This window comes from Elephantulus edwardii, unplaced genomic scaffold (assembly GCF_000299155.1).
Source record: "Elephantulus edwardii isolate Elephantulus edwardi_28Jun2011 unplaced genomic scaffold, EleEdw1.0 scaffold00163, whole genome shotgun sequence".
Taxonomy (NCBI): domain Eukaryota; kingdom Metazoa; phylum Chordata; class Mammalia; order Macroscelidea; family Macroscelididae; genus Elephantulus; species Elephantulus edwardii.
In genome coordinates, this window is record NW_006399913.1 from 3,379,142 (window position 1) to 3,385,947 (window position 6,806).

The window sequence follows — 6,806 nt, forward strand, 5'->3', positions numbered from 1 at the left end:
ACTATCTGCCTTTGGATTGACTGCACAACTCCCTACCCACCAGGCCAACAAAGCACTCTATCTGTGTTATGGTAGTCCTAAATAAGACATCATGCAACTTACTATTTATTAGAAATTGAGAAACACATAATCAATGAATAGCCCCATAGATTTTAAGAAGTTCTAGTAAGAAAAAAAGAACAACCTAGCATATATGAATGCATGACAGGGATAGGCATAATTTGGATTGAGAGTCAGAGAATTCCTCTTTAAGAAAGAGATGATAATAATGCTAAGACTTGCAGGAGGGGTGTTAGCCAGGAATAGCTGGAAGAAGAGATTCCAGGCAAGAAAGGACAGTACATGTGAAGACTTTTGCCAGAGAAAAGGTGGAATCCCTGATAAGCTGCCAGAAGAAAAAACATGGTAAAGGCAGAGGCATAGCAGGGAAGAGCGTGGGGAGATGGTCCAGAACCTGATTGAGTGTGGATGCCATTGTGGGTGCAATGGGAAGTCATGGAAGGTCATGAGCAGGGAACTAGCATGATCTGTTCAAACGGAAAAAGAAAAATCTGAGTTCTGTATGTTGACTAGATGAAATCTGTGTTAACAAAAAACATGGTAGGTTAATCCAACTCGTTATGTATTTTCCTTACATGCATTGTGCCCTAGGTAGGTTGCTTTTCTAAGGAGGGTGGGTATGAAGGCGGGGCACATCCTGGGTGAATATTTCCCTGGAGAACTCTGCCTCCTGCACACACTACCAAATGACTGGCGCGTGAGGCAAAAGCTTGTTAAGAGACTCTCAGACATCCAAAGTGTCTGTGATTTCAGGAAACGAAAGCTTCGAGGGGAAAATGATAAATCAAGTTTTAAAGATCCCAGCAACTTAAAGAATAAGATTCCAGTCTTAAGTTGATTCTCAGTGAAAGGAATACATTTAGCTAGAAGTATCTCAGGAAACATGTCCTTAGGGTCTGCTCATTTAGAAACAACATCTCTATTTTCAAAGTGGTGTTTAGTCTGCCCCCTTCCCTTTTCTAACTCAATTTCCTACTTTCCCCCCTCACAGACCATGCATTCTTTGGTTATCTGATTTGCCTTTGTAAATTTTTTTTTTAAAAAAGAAGTAAAAACATTTTGAAAAATTCTACCTTTTCACTGTCACTTGTCATTAGTTTCCTCTCTCACCGATTTCATGGGCCAGGTCTCCCTTGGGGAGATAGTTTTTTTCCTGACTTGTTAGAGTTGGCCTGATTCTACCCTCCCAGCTCCTGGTAGGTGGGGTGTTGGGGTTGGGGAGTGGGTCAGCACAGGAATGTGTGCTGGCAAGGGTGCGTGCAAGGGACAGACACCTCCCAATGTCACATTGGAAGTATGACAGCAAGTGAACTGAGGAACGCAGGCATGTGTTTGGTCTACCAGCTGCCTAAATAGGCATAAACCGAGAAGACAGAACATCTGGGAATGATTTCTTATCACCTCCTTGCTGAGTAAACGTGGGTCAGCAAGTAATTCACATTTGAGAGAATGTTTCTGCTGGACAATGCACATCCATGGTCTTGGGACTCAGTGAGATGAGCATTGTTTCCTTCACTAACTAACTAACCAACGAACTAACTAACCAAAACCAGTAGCAACTGAGTTGATTCCAATTTATGGTGACGCGTGTGTGTGTCAGAGAATTGTGCATAATAGTGCTGGGTTTTCAGAAGTAGATCACCAGGCTTTTCTTCCAAGGTGCCTCTCTAGGTGGATTCCAACTACCAACACTTCAGCCAACAGCCAGCCATCTGGACAGGTTTGTACCACCCAGGGACCCCTCTCTCCTTTCGGAGGTGAAGAAATGGAAATTCAGAGTTCAGTGACCTGCCTCAAGATATGTGTCATCAATTTTTAAATCTGTTCAAGGAGGACCTAAATCCTTAACACCACAGCCCTCAAGTAGGAATTGACTAGTAACACCCCTCCATCACGTTTCTGTGTCTGTGAATCCCAACTGGATGAGACTGCTTATATTTCTCTTTAAGAATGGATTCAAACCATCAAGCTTTCTGCTAACAGTGTGCTAAGTTATGTCCATAGGCAGCACTAACTTTTTGCACTCAATTGTGAACCTGAACGTTGGTGATTCAAACCCACCCAGATGTGCCATGACAGGTCTATTGATCTGTTTATGTACAGATCGCTCTTCTTGTTGTTATGTGCTGCCCAGTCAGAACAGACTCAGCAAACTCTCTGGGGGGTTTTCAGAGACAGTAAATCACATGGAAAGAGACTGCCCATCTATTTTCCACAGAGCATCTGGTGGATTAGAACCACATGCCTTTGGGCTTAGCAGCACAACTCCTTACCCCTAGACCACCAGAGGTCCATATGTAAAGCTTGCAACCAAGAAAACATATGCAAGAGTTCTGTTCAGCCACTCATGGGCTTGCACTGAGTTGGAACTGAAACAATGGCAATGTGTTTGGTTTGGGTTTCCCATAAAGGAAATGAATAAATTGGAATAATTCAGTAGCCCATCTGGTTTCATTTGGGGGCCTTCTTCATTATTATCTTTTTTAATATCCATGGAAATAGTGGTAAAAACCCTATTCCTTCTCACTGCACTATTGACATTATAAACATTGGCCTAAATTATAACCATTAGGGTCTCATTGAAATTAAAGGCCTGCCCTGGAGTTTAAATTCCTAACTTACTGTGCAAGATGAGTCCCAATTAAAGTTATCTAATAAGAAAAGCAGAGATATGGTGTTAAAACATCTCCAGAAATCTGTGGGAGTTTACCTTATAACTCTACAGCATTTATTGTAGTCTGAAGTGGAAAGTTTTTGGAGGCAAGAAATTCACAATTATGTTGATAGTTATTGCATTTTTGAGCCTACGAAAAGACAAACAAACCCTTTACTATTGAGTTGACTGGGCCTCATAGTGACCCTAAAGAAAAGAATAGAAAGAGATCTGGTGGCCCAGTTGTTAAGTACTTGGACACTAACAGGTCTCAGGAAAAAGATGTGGCAGTCTGCTTCAGCAAAGAGGACAGCTTTGGAAATGCTATGGACCAGTTATCTAGGGTAACTGTTCAACAGGTTAACAGGTGGAATTATTTAGTATCTGGTTTTTTTGTTTCTTTAGGACACAGTCAAATTTCCCCATAGGATGTCCCAAGCCCTCATCTTTGCTGACGCATACTGCCACATCTTCCTCCAGGGAGCAACAGGGGAGTTCAAACCACTCATCTCCCAGTTACCAACCCAGCCCTTAAACACCATGTCACCAGGGCTCCTCAAGCCCAGAGGAGGTACTCAGTTCATGCCAGTTGAATGCAAATGAGGGGGGAAAAGGCATACTAAGAATACAACAAGAGCAAGTTAAAGACATTTTGGTTGTTTTCTTTTTCCTAGGGAGGAATAAAAAGAGACTGAGGGAAGGAGAGTAGAAGAAAAATGGGAAGAGAAGGAGGAATAAGAAGAAAGCTGGAGTCACCATATCCTGAGTTGTTTTCTATGTGACGGTACAATTGGTGGTGTAGTCTGCAGAGAGTTGTGCTGCCACCTCAAAGCCACGCCTTTCTAAGGTTTAAATCCTACTGTGGCTCAATAGGAGAAAAATGGGCCATCTCCTCCCATGCGATTTACTGCCGCCAAAGAACGCACTGGAGTGTCAGCTATGAATTGGTTTTGATTTGATGGCAATGAGTGAATGAGTGAGAAGCAGTCTATCAATACCTTACTAAGTCTGCACCAAACCTTCAAAGTTTTATAATCCAATGAGGTACACACTTTCCCTACTGAGCAGATAAAGAAATTGAACTTAAGGGTCATCAAGTATACCAAGATTACCTGATTTAAAGGTGAGATTTTCAAGATGTCTGTTCAGATCTCTGTGTTCTTTCAACCACAGTGTTATTTGCCTGAGTGAGTCAGCATTTCTACTCTATACTAGGCAAATCAGAATAACTCATATGTTCTTATTTCTGTTAATTACTAGGATAAATGACAGGATGAAGTTAAAGATACACATACAGGAGGGTGCAGAGAATGGTAGGAGTTTTTTTTCTAAGTTTAAAAGGTTAAGAGGATTAGAAGTTTGCAGTGTAACAATTGGAAAGTGTTAGCATGTTACAAGGAATTTCCCTTCCTCTGAGCCACTGGGTTTTTGCCAAAGCTGCAGGGTAGATGCTGCATTAGTGGAAGATGAATTTGATCCAATGAGATTTCTTCTCAATCCTTATGTAAGGTTAGTCTGAGTAGAAATCACTTGGTAACAATTTGGAATGGAGCTTATTAGAAAAACATAGCTTTGTCTGGGCTGAGCCCAGAAATGGGTGACAGATGTTAATGAGGAGTGACTGAACAGATGTTTGGGGGAGAATTACAAAAAGGGTTCCTATCACACAGGATCTAAACCTTAACCTTCCTGGCTGATGCTGAAAGGAGAGTTTGTTTATGAACTATAGTCTCCCAAAACTGTTGGCTGGATTGAGACAAAGACGAATGACCGGATGCTATAATTTTAGTTTGAAAATAAGGTAAATGGGGGTCCTTGTTTATGAGCGTGTGTATATGTGTTTTCTTTGACAAGGGTCAAAGCCATATTAAAGAATGAGAAGGCTGAGAAAATCCACTGTGTTTTTCCCATTTCCGGCCCCCCCCCCTTCTTCTCAAGTGGAGGGAATTGGTTGTTTTCATACCATACTTGAACCACAACAAAACTATCAAAATATTATCATTTTAATATCTGCCTCATAATTACCTTTGGAAGAGGGAAAAGTCTTCTGTAAAAATTTGTTTCTATTTAAATCAAGTCTCTGAGACTTAAAAGTTTAAGGCTGTTTCTTTTTTCCAAGTTGGTGGCATTGTCTGCAGGGAATTGTGCTGTTAACCCAAAGACTTCGCTTCTCTGGCAGTGTGAATCTGTCAGTGGCTCTGAGGGCGAAACATGGGCAATCTCCTCCTGTTCTATTTACTGCCTCAGACACCCAGTGGAGGGGCAGCTATGTGTCAGTTCCAGCTGAGTGACAATGAGTATTTTTAAAACTTTCTTCCAAAGCAAAAGAAAGAAAGCCTAATTTAAAATGTTGTACAGTTACTCACCAAAGTAACTGTTAGTTACTATGAAAAGAAAAATCATTGGAACTTCCCAATACAAGTAGTCCCCTATTTGTGGCTTATTTGATTTATTGCCTTTACAATTAAACAGATTCTAAAAATTGATTTGTGTATTTTTTATGCACGTATATTTTAAAATATATCTGTAAGTTTAAGTGCAATTTTTAAACCCTAAGGCAAAGACTAGATTTATAAAGATATTGTTAACTAAAGTCAATATAAATAATTATAATAATAATGAAAACATTTTAAAAATTAGGTATTCAACTTACATCAGAAACAATTGACCACGGAATTGTGGAATCAGAAACTCATTGTAAATTGAGGATCGTCTGTAATTAGCCTGAAATTATTGAAAAGGGGGGCATTTGTGGGTTCATTTTCATATGTAAGCAATAAAACTGCTGTGGATTTGATTCCAACTCATAGCAACCTTCCATTGATTTTCAAGACTATAAATCTTTACGAAATGAAATTGTCATTCTTTTTTTGGCAAAGCAACTTAAGGATTCAAACCTCTTGGTTAATAGCCCAACATTAAATGTCCTATGCTACCAGAGTGTCTTAATCAACTGAAATATAACTTACTTTCTGTTCATGGTAGCTGTATCTACATAATACTACCAAATGTTTGATTAAAAAGATTAATGTTATTTAAACTCCTAATATTCTCATTTTTGTGTTATAATGATGGTTATTCAGTTTATTGAAACACTTACTGAAGAGAAAAAAAAACCTACAGACTTAAATACGGATTTCATCTCAACAGTAAGAAAATAAAACTCCTCAAAAATGGACCAATATATGTCATATCATGATAAAAGGAGAAAAAACTGAAGTGGTCAAGAATTTCATTTTACTTAGATCCACAATCAACATTCATGGTAGTAGTAGTCAAGAAATCAAAAGACATGTTACATTGGGAAAATGTTTTGTCAACAACTTCTCCTAAGGTGCTGCAGAGCAATGATGCTAGTTTAAAGATTAAAGTGTGCCTGATTCAAGTCATGGTATTTTCAATTGCTCTGTATACATCTGAAAGTATAAAGAATTGGTGTCTTTGAATTGTGGCATTAGAGAAGAGTACTGAGTATCCCATGGACTGTCAAAAGAACATATAAGTTGGAGGAAGTGCAACCAGGGTGCTCCTTAGAGACAAGAATGGTGAAACTTAGTCTCACATGTTTTGGACATGTTATATTTGGAAAAGACATCATGCTGAGAAAGGTAGAATATAAAAAATAAACTAAAAAAATAAAAAAGAAAGGTAGAATGTCATTGAAGGAGAAGAAGACCCTGAATGAGATGAACTGACACAGTGACTGCAACAATGGGCCTTGAGCGTGGCAGAGATCCGGATGATGGTGAAGGGCATGGAGTCAAAGCCAACTCAGTGGCTTTGTTAACAACAACAATAGCCTTGAGGTTAGGAAAGAGAGAGTATGCATTATACTACCAGCCTATATGTCACAATAAGTGTGCAAGATGAATGGAAGCTCAGAGAAGTCATAGGATTGCTCAAGGTCATATATGCTTATGAGTAACAGGATTAGGTTTTACTCCTCCCGTGTGATTAAATGCCCTTGAAAACCTGCTGGAGGGTCAGCTATGGGTCAGTTCCAACTCAATGGTACACAACAACAAAAACACTGCAGCATTCAAATTCCTCAAATTCTTATGCTAGACTATCCAAGGTTGTTGTTGTTGTTGTT